The sequence below is a fragment of the Chenopodium album genome, chromosome 4 (assembly GCF_948465745.1).
Source record: "Chenopodium album chromosome 4, dcCheAlbu1.1, whole genome shotgun sequence".
Lineage (NCBI taxonomy): Eukaryota > Viridiplantae > Streptophyta > Magnoliopsida > Caryophyllales > Amaranthaceae > Chenopodium > Chenopodium album.
In genome coordinates, this window is record NC_137837.1 from 6044864 (window position 1) to 6060441 (window position 15578).

The 15578-nt window shown below is 36.7% G+C and overlaps 1 non-coding gene and 1 pseudogene across 1 annotated transcript; both read right to left on the reverse strand.

The window, feature by feature from the left end:
• Positions 1-4099: 4099 nt before the first annotated feature.
• On the reverse strand, positions 4100-7535 carry LOC145627533 (LEAF RUST 10 DISEASE-RESISTANCE LOCUS RECEPTOR-LIKE PROTEIN KINASE-like 2.4; annotated as a pseudogene).
• A 2554-nt stretch (positions 7536-10089) lies between these two features.
• LOC145629756 (small nucleolar RNA R71) lies at positions 10090-10195 on the reverse strand. The gene has a single exon (XR_014111905.1). It is a non-coding gene; the product is annotated as a small nucleolar RNA R71 (small nucleolar RNA).
• Between the last annotated feature and the right edge of the window lie 5383 nt (positions 10196-15578).

A 15578-nucleotide genomic window follows, 5' to 3' on the forward strand; every position in this document is an offset into this window, starting at 1 on the left:
CAACCTTTGAACCTTCTATTTAATTTCTATTACTATTTGTGAACAAAAAATACTAAAATAATTTTAGCACCGGTAAATAATAAAAAGGTTAATTAGTTTTATAAAAAACAAAAAAAACCCGTTAGCTCGCAGAGGCAAGCCCAACCCGTTTAATAAGTGGGCCTGGACAAAGTATCAAGCCAGCATAAAAGGGTTCGGGATTGATACATAAAGCCCGTTGGACAAAAAAAAACGCCCAAGCCTGCAAATGATCAATAGTTCACTAGTTCATATAGGATTTTAAATCAAATGGGTACAACTGTACAAGTGACATTTCACTTCACCCATGTGGGTTTATGAAGATTATGATACAGTATAAAGTAAGAATAGGCTTGGGAATCTTTAACTTGAGTAGCAAAAACACATTCAGTTGACTTCAAGACTTAGCATCAAACAACATGAATGAAAAGGCAACTGTACTTTATCCATCGCTCCCAATTCCCAGCTTCTCGATTAACCCTTAGCGCATAGCTCCTATGGGTTTATCAAACATATAGGATGAAAAATGTATCATTACATGTATATTAGATGATAGGTGGTAAATATTTTAGGGGAAAATATTCAACGTATATGATGGTAAACAGTACCACTGCATGCACAATATTACACAAAAGTATTATTCAAACATTTTATATTTTAATAGTACATTATATATGCATAATGGTACATTATAATGTACCACTGTAGATTCAACTTTTTCCAAAAACTTATCAAATTTACAATTTTGCCCTCCTATATGTTTTGCAAACATATAGGCCTTGTTTGGCAAATGGTTGTTGGCTGGTTCACTTGGCTTGTTTGACTAGCTGGAATGTTTGGTTGTTTATAATGGCTTTTGGAATTGGCTGTTTATAGAAGTGTTTGGTAAATTAATTGTTGGTTGTTGGCTGTTTATTAGATAATTTGTGGGCCAACAAGCCAAAAGCCAACAAAAAAGCTACTCAAAGCAGCTTTTTCATTTTGGCTTAAAAGCCAGCTTTTTTGCTGACTAAAAAGCCAATTACCAAACACATTTTTTGGCTGTTTGACCACCTAAAAAAGCCAAAAGCCAAAAACTAACCAAAAAGCCATTAAAAAGTCAATTATCAAACATGACCATACTCCGTAGGAACTATGCGCCTAGTTGTACTCCAGCTTCTCTATCATATTTGTTCGATCAAATGGTGGTAGACAGCCTTAATATGACATAAGGAACATAAGCAAAAACAAAACTTATGTGATGCTCATTAGCGAGGCATCAAACACACATCTTGCAGGCAGGGCCGTCCTAATCATTTTAGGGCCCCTGTTCTAAACTCATAAATTGGGCCCTTATAATGAAGTTCTACCTCAATTTCTTTAAATCTACAATTTTAGAGTATTATTTAAGAGAGATTAAAAAAAATGTCAAAGGTAATATTATTTTTTCTAAGAAATTATCTCAATATATTATCATAGATGAAATAATTAACTGTTTTAAACAAAACCCAAAAACTCAACTACTTTATTTAAATTGTAAATAATATGATTAATATCCCAATACAATCTAAATTACTAAAACTATTTGAACAGAGTTCTTCTTTGAGATTGAGTTAGCTCTTCCGTTTTTCTTATTTCTCATAAGTTTATCATAACTAAACACATACTTTATTTTGGGAGGCATAATTTTCTAAAAAAAAACTGCAATAGTGTAAATAATTAAACAAACAATTCGCCAAAAAAACAACAAATCATGCAATCTATCTATAAATAAACTAAAACAACAACCGCTGACATCATCACTTTTCAAATTGTACACATGTCAAATTGTGGTTGAAATTTTTCCCGCCTAAATACATTGCTGACATCATATTTTAATATTTTTTTTTATTTTTCTTACCTTAAATTATTACAATACTTTTTTTTTTTAAAAAAAAAACAATCTATAAATCTATAAATATAACTAAAGTAATTACCTTTGATGTCATTACTTTCCACATGTCAACTTATTATAAAAAATTTTCCCACTAAAACTAATAATGACATTATTATTATTTTTCAACATAAATATATTTTTTTGAGGAAAAATAAAAATTTGAAAATGCTAAATATTTTTCTAATAGATTTTATAAATTAAAAGAAGGTCGGACTATTTCATTTTCTTATAAACAATATCTTTTTCTCATACTCCGTATATTGTATACATATTACTTCGTATATGAATTAGGGTGTCTATTCTTTATTAATTTATCAATTTATTAGATTTTTCTTAAATTATTTCTACTACATACATATTACACACAAATATAGTTAAAATCGTAAATTATTGTTAAAATCGTGCATCGCACGAGCCTAATCTAGTTATTATCAATAACTATATACTAAAAGATACACCAGCAATGACACGTGTAATTTTCTGGTGTGTCCCTTAGTTTTTTTTTAATTTTTTTTTTTATAAAAAAAAACCTATTTAAAAAACAAATCTTAAATAAAATAAATTATTATAAACTTATACATAAATAAAAGATTTCATGTATTCTTGACAACTATATAAACTTATGTAAAGGGGGGAAAAAAATCAAACTTAGCTTCAACATAATTTTGCCAATTATAGTGTCATGTACTTCAATAATTGCATTTATATCTTTATAAAATAATGATGTACATTTAGAAGCTTCAAGAAAGTGACTAGAATATTAAAAATTACTTAAAATAAAATATTTGATAAATCCTTCCACAAAAATATTAACAACTACAGAGTATAAGTTTTAGGAAAAAAAAAGGATTCTTAACATGTGACATATTGAGTGTAATGTACTATTTTTTTACAACATCAATTTACTTTCTAAAAAAAATTAAAATAGAAATATATTTACGGGTTAAATACATAGTACATAGCTTTAAGAAATTCATTTGGTTAATAAGCAAAAAATAAAAAAAAATAAAAAAAAAATAAAAAAAATGATACTAATATGTTGGTTAAATATACAAATATTATAGACCGGGTATTGTCAAATGTGTATATTAAAATACGTATCTGGCTAATGGGATATTTCTTAATAAATTCATCATATTATTTTAGACAAATTCATTATATTATTTTTTTTTGTTTTTGTTAGCAAATGTATGTTTTTTTTATAATTAAATGTTATTTTCATTCAATAATAATTATTTAAAATTAGCGTGCATGGCACGGGACCTAATCTAGTATTATATTATATTCCATATATTATATTATGATGAATTTGAGTTACTATTTGGCTTCAAAATATAATTACTCCTGGTTAAAGAGTAATTCGTATTGCATAATTTACTTAAATTTATACTCTTTTTAAAAATTAGTTAGATCTAAATAGCATTGCAATTAATGGTTATGTTTTTATAATTTATCTCATACAAGGGACATATGTAAAATAAATATTTAGTTCAAAATTTTTTTTTATGTCGTGCATGACACGAGGCTTATCTAGTTAAACTAATAGTTGAAATTGCAAAAAGGATTTAACAACTTGCAACTCTAATTGTTGTAACTCACTTTAGCATTTCCATGGCTGACTATGAGCAGTTCACTTGGCAAAAAGTAATTTGAGTTTGATAATAACATTAGTTTTTTTTTTTTTTTTAATTTTTTTTTTTTATTGACGGGGTATAATAACATTTGTTATTGAAGAAGATAGGAGATTGAAATTATATTTATAGGGGGTGAAAAGTTCAATCGTTGATTAACGAACATTAAGGGATTTCATTGTACAAAACACAAAATTAATTTCTCCATTAAAAGCAATTCAAGATTTGAGAAATCATCTGTGATAGAAGACAAACGTTTAATTTGGAAATTGAAAATTTAGGAGTAAAACAATAAATTAAATGGGAAATTAGGAAAGAAGATTGAAGAATATAGGAAACTAAAGGGATTTGGGAGCAATTTTTGAGATACTACGGTACAAGAATCTAGATAATTGGGAGAAAATGAAGGATAGAATAAAGGAGGAAGATAAGCTGCTTTCCCTCTTTTACGTGAGAATAAGAGTTAATTTTGCTCGGCATAAATGGGCCCTTTAAATTTCGGGGTCCTGTGCTAAGGGTCTGTTTGCACAGGCCCTTAGCCAGCCCTGCTTGCAGGGGAAGATGAATATGGCTTAGGCGACATTTGTAGTGACTCAAGTGGCCCTTCCAACATCTCTACAACTCTATTCATTGGCGGTCTGTTTGAAGGATATGTTTGTATGCACCATAAGCCAACCAAAATCATTTTTCTCTCTAACTCGTTAATGTCATTATCCTCAATCCCATCAACTGCAGCTTCCTGCACAGGCTCAAATCGACTGTATATCCATTCGGGAAAGTACAGTTCACTATTGTCATGCTGAACTTCATTAGTTGGAACTTTCCTGCCACAAACTAGGTCTATGAGCATCATCCCGTAGCTATAAACATCTGATTTATGGGAAGCGCCACCAAGATTTCTACAAAAAACTTCGGGAGCAATGTACCCAATTGTCCCTCTTGCTTCTGACATTGATATCAAACTTTTCTTTGGTGGACATAATCGAGCAAGGCCAAAGTCAGAAATCTTTGGATGAAATTCATCATCAAGCCGAATATTATGAGGCTTAATGTCAAAGTGCAATATTCGTGTGTTACAACCTCTATGTAGATAGTCTAATCCCCGAGCAATTCCAATTGCAATGTTGAACATAGTTTCCCATTGCAATGGCTGTCTAATCTCTTTACCATATATAAACTTTTCAAGTGATCCATTAGGCAAGAACTCAAACACAAGAGCTCTTTTGTATCCTTCGAAACAAAATCCTAAAAGAGTCACGACATTGACATGATTAGTCCTGCTAATGCTTAATACCTCATTGATGAAATCTTTTCCATCACCCTTTAAAACCTTCAATTTCTTCACTGCCACGAAACGACCATTGTGTAGTCTTCCTTTGTAAACACTTCCATAACCTCCTTCACAAAGTTTATCTTTGAAGGAATTGGTTATTTTCTTTATGTCTGCATATGTGTATCCTTTTGGCGCGAGAGATCCATAACTTTGTAAAAAGGCTGCTACATTTTGATCCCCTATCGTTCGCCTACTCTATAGTAATGAAAATTTACTGGTTTTTCGTCTTTTATATAGACAAATGATCAAAGCAACCAACATCATTGTCCCTACTAGTGAAGCAGCTGCACCTGTAGAACAATAATCATATTGAAGTTTCCTCAATTTTGAATCCCTCGTTCCCTTTCTTACAAACACTTTCTACGGAATTCATAATGGTACAAAGAGAATTGTATGTACAATACCTGATCCTAAGTCCTAACATTAAATTTCGTCGTCCACCTGCACAAAGAAAACTTGTAGACATTAGTCTGTGCTTAAGCATTAATCCTTGAGTGATGCTAGTTTTTTTTGGTCCGTCTATAAATATAAATTGTACATTTTTTATATATTGATTGATTTCTTTTTTGAATCCTTAATAATACTGCAAGTAAAAAAAAAATCACCAAGCAACCTATCAAAGAGAATAATAGCCTAAAACTATGGACCTATGATAAACGAGCTTGGGCCACATCCACTATAAGTGTGCACTTTACAAGTCCGAGGAGGTTCCACCTTAAAACTATATGGCAATAAGGGGAGTAATCCTTAACCTTATAAAAAGGACACAACTTTCTTTTCTTCAATATGGAATTCGCATCCTAATACTCCTTTTCAGTTTTACTCTCTTTCAATGTGGGACAACACCTTCACTCACACATGGGTGTGTTCATAGATTCAACAACCTATCATTTGTAACCTCCTTTTGCCATTATCAATCAAATAAAATTTCCAACCTTTCATCTTAAATTTTCCACTTATTCATTAGAATATACAAACCAGATTTACAGTCTAATACAACTTGATAGTCTATTACAATGTAGAGGAATACTATTGTAATTTAAAAGTCTATTTTAGACTTTCACTTCTTTTATCAAATGATTTTAAAAGGAAATGTAGATGAACCAGATATATATATTTACCAAATAATCAATAATTTTACCTTTATATTGAGTTATCTCCAATAACTAAACATGGTATTATATACGCTAATCACAAAAAGAATACTGCCAAAAGCAGTTAGTAATTGCTTGAAGTCATGATAATCACTTGACATAATAACTTCATCATAAAAATTAACTTGAACGAGTTGACCTCAAAATTATTTGTCAATGTGATCTGTTGTAATAAAGATAAGGCTTTTTTGCTATTCCAAAATTAAAAAGCAAATTAAAAAGTAATGAATTAGCACCTGATTCAGAACATACTAATGGATGAGGCCCATCCGCGCAATGACAAACGAACTGATTCTCTGCTAAAGACCCTGATGATCCACATCTGCCGCCAGACTTCTCACACTTAGAAGTTAGAACAGGCAGTGAAGTTCACATTGTACTCCACCCTAACATTTGACCACCTCTTTAAGTCATTAACAAGTGAAACATTTCTGCTGCTGAGCTCATCTAGCCCTATCTTACTTATCGGAATAGTAACATTACTCTTGCACGAACATGATCTAATTATGCCTGATAAATAATTATGAAAGTGATAAGCAGTATCACCACCAGTTCTCGGGCAAGAACTAGGAACCTCACACCCAATTGATGGGTTACCAAAGTAATAAGCTGTACAATTGGTACCATCACCGTTGGAGAAAGAAAAAGTCGTCGAGTAATATCTAGAGTTACAACTATTATTGCAACCATATATTAGACTTATATTTCTATCATCCACGTCTAGGATTGGCTTCATCGCCGTGGAAAGAAGTGATACATAGCTTGTATTTTGCAAATAACAGCTGTTGAACAAGTTGCTTAGGGAAAAAGCGATGGTGTGGGAAGATTGGTTGATGCTAAGCACTTGTAACTTCATGATGTTGTTTTGAAATACGTTCATGTAAACTTCAGAATCATTACCACATATGACCTTGAATTCTGGGACTCCACATAAGTTGGGCCTATTATCCCCCCAAAATGGATACCCGACATTTTGGAATTGCCCGCATGAAAATGGAATAGAGCATGCTGTATATGGTGCATACTCAGAATTTGACAAGGGAACAACATCTAAAAACAAGAAAATACAGGTTATGAAAGGAAATTGTATGCTTATAAAACCATTAGAGACCTGTTAGATTATAGATTATGGAAATAATCTTTTGTAATTATCGTGCATATATTTAGTGTATATCTTTCCTAGTTTAGCGTAGCTTAACCTAGACGCCTAATCTTGTATATATACTAATCTTTGATTAATGAGAAGGCACGGCATATATTCTCTCATCTCTCATATTCTCTCATGGTATCACGAGTTTAGGTTACGATCCGACCTAATTCTCTTCCGCTCATCTCTTCTCTTCTCCTCTTCTTCCTTATCAATGGTCGAATCCTCTAAGATTCACCCTGCTACTGTCATTACCAATATCAAGGCGTGTATACCCATAGTTCTTGATTATGATGGCAAGCAGTATAATACCTGGTCTACTGTGTTTCAATTGCATTGCCGCGCAAATTTGGTCCTCGATCATATTAAACCCCCTACTAAACCAGTTACCCAGGCCGACGGTAAGGAACCACCTCAAGTTAACATGGACCTCTGGAAACGCCTTGATGATATTGTGCGTGGATGGATTTATAGCACAATTTCTCCTGATCTTCTCAATTCCATCATTGATTCGGATGATAAAGCGGTTGATGCGTGGAATCGATTGGATTTTTTTTTCAGGAATAACAAGTCGGCTAGGGCTTTGCAACTTGATGCCCAATTCACAAACACTCGGTTGGAACAATTTGAGGGTGTCCGTTGATAAGTGGTTTATTTGACCACTTATTGTGTAAATTTAAACCCGATTTTGCGATCATTTCCCTTCTTTCTAACCCAATTTTGAATGAAAATGTTTTGTCTCGGCTTTCCCCCTCTTGGTTTGTGTTTGTCCATGTTTTGCAGGTCTATGGACTCAATTGGGCAGGCTTTCGGTGCATGAATCGTGTTTAAGACAAGAGGATTGAAGATTGGAGAGGGCGCTCCAGGGGAGCGGGCGTGCACCTCTCATGGAGCGGGCGCTCCTCGACTCTAGCTACATTCTTCCCAAGTTCAGGTGCTGTTAGGAGCGGGCGTGCTCCTCACCAGGAGCGGGCGCTACTCCCTTTGAAGTTGAATCTGCCCATGCTGCTGGAACAGGGGAGCGGGCGTGCATCATGTGAGGAGCGGGCGCTCCTCCCTGACACTTTCAAATCTGATCCTTCATTGAAGCATTCTGGAGAGGGCGTGCAGCCAAAAGAAGCGGGCGCTCCTAGCTTAGGAGCGGGCGCTCCTCATTGTGGAGCAGGCGCTCCTCGCTGGGAATCCGTTTTCTTTTGACGGTTTTCCCTATGTGTTTCGGGGAGTATAAATACTTCCCCTTTTAGCTCATTTAGGGAGAGAGTACAGTAGCCTAGTTTTCAGAAACCTCTCTTAGTTTGAAACATTCCTTAGGATTAATTTAGCTTAGTTTTCATCAAATCAAATCATTGTATTAGTGAAATTCAAGAATTACTCTCAAAGTTTGGCAATTTGTATTCAACATTTGAAGCTTCAATTAGTAATTTCTCCAACCCTTTTTCACTTAATTTCAGATTTTATTTGGTATTTGCATGTTATTTAATTCTTCTTAGTTCTTGGTAATTTGTTATTGGATGATAGTTATTTCAATTGTTAACCACTTTTCCCCAATTATTGAAGTATTTAGAACCCTAATTCTTGATTGCATGTTGATAAACATGAGTTGTGAGTAGTCTTCTTGCTAGGGGTTGGGTGAAGCTCGACCTTTTGGGTTAACTATGCAAATGTGGGAGAAGCATTGATGTTTGTATTGCAATTAAATTGATTATATGAGATTACTTGTTAGTTCCCCATGATAGGTTTAGCTACCCTTGACTTAGGAGCTTGATAGTATGATATGCCTAATTTGACATGGAAGTGTAAATTGAGTATGTCATTACTTATTGTAATTTGATTATGTACCACTATTGCTAAACTAATGAGGAATATAAGTTTAGTAGTGTGAGTTGTTTTCTAATTGCATGAGGTTGATTTTACATATAGTCCTTGCTATATCTTGTCTACTTTACTCCCCGTTTGCCTAATTGCCTTGGTTGAGTGGATCCCATTCCCTAGTATCTTTAATTCATTGATTTAGAACCATAGTTTGTTTGTCTTCTTGACTAACCCCAATTCACCAATTGACTTCGAATTAGCTTAAGTGTAAAGATCTTTGGCAACCATATCCCGTTCCTTGTGGACCGAACTCTTACTTGTCATTATGCTTGGTTTGTAAGGTGTTTGTTAATAAATGTGTTTGATTGAGTGTGGAATGTACGACCGTTCTAACGCCCATCAAAATGGCGCCGTTGCCGGGGAACGGTGTTGTTGATTGCTAATTGATTACTTGAGTCTAGTTCACCATAAAAAAATTTCAAAAAGATTGTTTCTTTTTGGCTACACTTGTAGCCTTGGTACTAATTGCGTTTGTTGAGAGTGTATGCGCAGAACTCATAACAGGATCTTGGTACCTTACGATCCCGAGATTGAGCAAACTTATAGAAGGAGAAAAAGAGCCGGTTCTAGGCCGTTTACTACTCCCCCAGCTAGAGAGACCAATTTCGAGGAGGATCGAGATCAAATGGGTGACGCGGAACCACCACCTCAAAGACCTTTAAAGGAGTTGGGAATTCCGGGAGCTTATAGAGCTTCAAGCGGCATTGCTCCACCCGTTACTCAAGCCAATGACTTCGAGATTCGGCCCGCAATGATTAATTTGATTGAAAGGAGGCAATATAGTGGAGCAAAACATGAGAGCCCTCTTGCACACTTGAACGAGTTCGAAAAATATTGCAACACGATCAAGGTAAATGGGGTAACTCAAGAGTTTGTGAGACTAAAGCTATTTCCTTTTTCTTTGATAGGAAGGGCTCTTGAATGGCTTGAGAAGGAGGTGAGGCCTAACTCCTTGAGAACTTGGGACGAGGTCACCACGGCTTTCTTAGGAAGATTCTATTCCCAAAAGAAGACGGCCGAGGCAAGAGCTTTGATCCAAGGTTTCCGTCAAAAATCTAGTGAAACCATTTATGAAGCATGGGAACGATACAAGGAATATCAAAGGGAGTGCCCTCATCATGGAATTTCATCATATCAAGTGCTTCAAATTTTCTATGGGGGCTTGAGCCCACAAGGAAAGACTAGCTTGGATGCAGGAGCGGGTGGCCCGATTATGAACAAGACGGAGGAGCAAGTCATAGAGATAATTGAGGATGTGGTGAGGCACCACATGGATTGGCAAGAAGGAGAGAGAGATTCTCTAAACAAGGGAGGAAATGCGGTTTACTCCGTTGATCACCTTAATGCCATCAACAATTTGACCTCCCAAATCGCCAACCTTGGAAAGGAGATGACGTCCATTAAGGCAAAACTAGAGACCTCTAGTTCAACACAAGAGCATCCCTCCCAATCTAAGGGGAGAGGTATGAATTCTAACTCTTCTCCCTCTACTTCTAATAACATGCCTCATGGATGTTTGTTTTGTGAAAATTGTGGGTCATATGACCATGATACCTCTTCTTGTAATTATGATTTCCAACCCCAACCCAAATACGAAGATGGTAATGAAAATGAAAATGAACAAGTCAATGCCTTGTCTTATGATAATAGACATAGGAATGACAATCAAAGATATTTACCACCAAATAGAAGAGAACAAGGGGGGAATTCCTATAACCAAAGAGGAAATGATTACGATTACCATAATCAAAATCAATGGGGAAATAGGAACCAAAGGGACCAAAATCCCCAAGGTAACTACAACCAACAAGGTGGTTATGGTAACCATAATCATAATAATCAAGGAAACTATGGGAATCAAGGGCAATTTCACCAAGGGGGAAACTCTAATAATCGGAACAATTGGAACAACAATAATAATAGCTAGAGGTTCTTCTAATCAAAATGCGTCCAATTCGAATGTTAGAGGTAATAGGGCTTCCCAAGACAACTACTATGCACAAGCACCACATAGTAGGTCTAGCTTGGAGGAAATGATGGAAAATCAAACTAAAATGTTCAATTCTTTCATGGCCTCAAGTGAAAAGAAATTTAGTGAAGTGATGACCCATAATAAAATGCTAGAGACACAAATTTCACAATTGTCCAATGCTTTGAAGGAAGGGACTAGCACTTCTAAACTACCACCCCAAGGACTAGATCCTAAGAGGCCCGTAAATGTTATATCAACAAGGAGTGGTAAAGTTTTGGAAGAAAGTGTTCCTAAAAAAAGCAATGAGAGAATGAACATGAGTGAGCCTCCCTTTAAAAGTGATTTTGAACAAGAGAGAGAGCAAAACCATGAGAATGAAAAGGAGAAAGAATGTGAGAAAGAAAAAGAATTTGAGAAAGAGAAAGATTTTGAAAAAGAGAGTGAAGAGAGAAGAGAAAAAGAGAGAGAAACAAAACAATTGCAAAAACTACCATATCCTCACAAATTTGTTAGAAACAAATTAGATGTGCAATTTGGAAAATTTCTTGAAACATTGAAACAAATTCACCTTTCAATTCCTTTTACCGATGCTATCAAGCAAATGCCTAACTATGCTAGGTTTTTGAAAGATATTTTGAGTGGAAGGAGAAAGTGTGAATTGGTTGAAACGGTGAGTCTCACCGAGAATTGTAGTGCAATTATCATGAACAAGATGCCACCCAAATTAAAAGACCTCGGTAACTTTTCTATCCCATGTGCAATATACAAGATGCAAATTGATAATTCTTTGTGTGACCTAGGGGCTAGTGTTAGCCTAATGCCATACTCGGTATACCAAAGACTTGGGATAGGGGAACTTCTACCCACCAACATCACCCTACAATTGGCCGATCGCTCTATTAAATTCCCAAAGGGTAAGGTAGAGGATGTTCCTCTAAGGGTGGGGAAGTTTGTAATCCCGGTGGATTTTGTTGTGTTAGAGATGGATGAAGATGTTAACATTCCAATAATTCTAGGAAGAACTTTTCTTGCTACTTCGGGTGCTTTAATAGATGTTAAAAGTGCTAAAATTTCACTAAAAGTAGGAGATGAGGTGATAGAATTTGATTTGAATGAGAGCATGAAATATCCAAGCTCTAGTCTTGATAATTGCATGATGATTGATACTATTGATTCTATTGTAACTTCTATGCATGAGCACTTGCTCACTACTAACGATGCCCTTGAGAATGTCCTTTTGAACAAGGAAAAGATAGGTGACCAAAGCAAAGAGATGGCATTGTATGAAGAGATGCTTGAAGGAAGTACGGAATCAAGCGATGAGCAAGTGTGAATGGGAATCACAACACATGATGCATTAGAAGTAGCTACCTCAAGAGAAGGTAAGGGTGTTCCAATGGTAGAGTTGAAACCTCTACCATCACACCTAAGGTATGAGTTTTTGGGCCCCAATTCAACTTTTCCGGTTATTGTGAATTCTTCTTTGAACGAGTGCCAAACTCAAATGTTATGTGGTGTTTTGAGAGACCACCAAGGTGCTTTAGGCTATACCATAGATAACCTCAAAGGTATTAGCCCCGCTTTATGTATGCACCACATAACACTTGAGGAGGGTGCTAAGCCTTCCATTGAGAGGCAAAGGAAACTCAATCCTCAAATGGGGGAGGTGGTGAAGAAAGAAATCACCAAACTCCTTGATGCCGGCATCATCTTCCCCATTTCGAGTTCTAGATGGGTTTCCCCCGTTCATGTGGTCCCTAAAAAGGGAGGAATGACCGTAGTTGAAAATGAGAATGGTGATCTCATTTCAACTAGAACGGTGACCGGTTGGAGGATGTGCATAGACTATAGACGTCTAAATGCATCCACCAACAAGGATCATTTTCCTCTCCCTTTTATCGACCAAATGCTTGAAAGACTAACCAAGCACAAGTATTATTGCTTTCTTGATGGTTATTCGGGTTTCTTTCAAATCCCTATAAACCCGGATGACCAAGAGAAAACAACTTTTACTTGTCCATATGGAACTTTTGCATATAGGAGGATGCCCTTCGGGATTTGCAACGCACCGACAACCTTCCAAAGATGCATGATGAGTATTTTTGGGGACATGCTTGAAGCCGAAATGGAAGTTTTCATGGATGATTTCTCGGTAGGGGGCCTTTCGTTCGAGGATTGTTTGTCCAACTTGGGCAAGTGCTTGACAAGATGTGAGAAGGTCAATTTGGTTTTGAATTGGGAGAAATGCCACTTTATGGTGGAAGAGGGAATTGTCCTTGGTCACAAGATTTCAAGCAAAGGGATTGAGGTCGACAAGGCCAAAGTTGAAGTGATAGAAAAGCTTCTTCCACCAATCAATGTGAGAGGAGTAAGGTCATTTTTGGGGCATGCCGGGTTCTATAGGAGATTCATCAAGGATTTCTCACAAATTGCTAGACCCCTAAATGCTCTTCTTCAAAAAGATGCCATCTTTATTTTTGATGAAGAGTGTCTCCAAGCTTTCAACAAATTAAAGGAGGCTTTAATCTCAACTCCAATTGTGCAAGGGCCAAGATGGGATTTTCCATTTGAACTTATGTGCGATGCAAGTGATGTTGCGATTGGAGGAGTATTGGGGCAAAGGGTAGAAAAGAGGCTTCACGTGATTTACTACATGTCTAAGACCTTGAATGAAGCTCAACGGAACTACACCACAACGGAGAAAGAGTTTCTTGCCGTGGTTCATGCTTTTGAGAAGTTTTGGAACTACCTCATTGGTTCCAAAACTATTGTTTATACCGATCACGCAGCCATTAGGTACCTTATTGCAAAGAAAGAATCCAAGCCACGTCTTCTTCGGTGGGTCCTATCTCTCCAACAATTTGATGTTGAAATCCGTGATAAAAAGGGGGCCGAGAATGTGGTTGCGGACCATCTTTCCCGACTAGAGAATGTGCAAGCTAGTGATGATGAAATCCCTATATGTGATGAATTGAGAGATGATGTGCTTTACATCTTGAATGAAAAGGAGCTTCCTTGGTTCGCCGACTTGGTGAACTACTTGGCTTGTGGAGAATGCCCACCCGATTTCTCCAAGAATCAAAGGAAGAAGCTAAAAAGGGAAGCAAGACATTATGTATGGGATGATCCCATTCTCTACAAACGAGGAGTAGATGGTTTTCTCCGTAGGTGTGTCCCGGATGAACAAGTGCAAGGAGTGCTCAAGATGTGCCATTCCGATCCATGTGGAGGGCATATGGGAGCCAACAAAACTTCATTGAAAATCTTGCATAGCGGTTTGTGGTGGCCTCACATATTCAAGGACGCTTGGGGATTTGTGAAGACTTGTGACCGGTGTCAACGAACCGGCAACATATCCAAGCGCAATGAGATGCCCCAACAACCGATTCTTGAGCTTGAGGTATTTGATGTATGGGGTATGGATTTCATGGGGCCATTCCCAAATTCTCATGGGAATCAATACATCCTTGTGGTGGTCGACTATGTATCAAAATGGGTGGAAGCCATTGCCTCCCCAACTAATGACCACAAGGTTGTCATGAAGATGTTCAAAAAAGTCATATTTCCAAGATTCGGTATTCCAAGGGCGGTGGTGAGTGACAATGGTTCACATTTTGTTCATAGTGATTTTCAAAAGATGCTAAGAAAGCACGGGGTCCACCAAATATTCGGCCTTACCTATCATCCACAAACAAGTGGACAAGCGGAAGTTTCTAACCGTCAAATAAAGCTAATCCTCGATAAGACGGTTGCTAAGAACAGGAAGGATTGGTCAGAAAAGCTTGATGACGCTCTATGGGCATATAGAACGGCGTACAAGACCCCAATAGGCACAACTCCATACCGTCTAGTGTATGGAAAATCTTGTCATCTACCGGTGGAGCTTGAGCACCGGACCCAATGGGCGATCCAGAAGATTAATTTCGACTTGGCTAGCGCGGGAGAGCAAAGATGGCTTGATTTGCATGAGCTTGAAGAGCTAAGGTTGGAAGTCTATGAGTGTGCTAGCAACTATAAGAATCGCACCAAGGATTGCCACGACCGGAACATTGAAAAGAAAGCATTTCTAAAAGGCGATAAGGTACTCCTCTACAATTCTAGGATGAAATTGTTTCCCGGGAAACTTTTATCAAGGTGGAGTGGACCTTTTGTTGTCAAGGAAGTGTTTCCTCATGGAGCCGTGGAAGTTTGGGATATGGACGGCAAAAGATCTTTCAAGGTGAATGGGCATCGCCTCAAGCTTTACTATGAGGGTGCTCATGTGGGTGTTTTAGAATCAACTCAATGTAATCTTACCTCCTGAGTGTGGAGGTCGTCAAGCTATTGACGTTAAAGAAGCGCTTCCGGGAGGCAACCCGAGTAAAAAAAGAGAGAGAAGAAAGAGTCAAGAAAATAAAAGGAGTGAAAAATAAAACAATGAATGAGAGAAGAAAAGAATATGAGTGTTGGGAATATCTGATTTTGGCCAATATTGTTGAATTTTGTTCTTGTGGTTTTGATATAGGTACTTGAAGCAAAAAGAGCCGAAGAAAACAA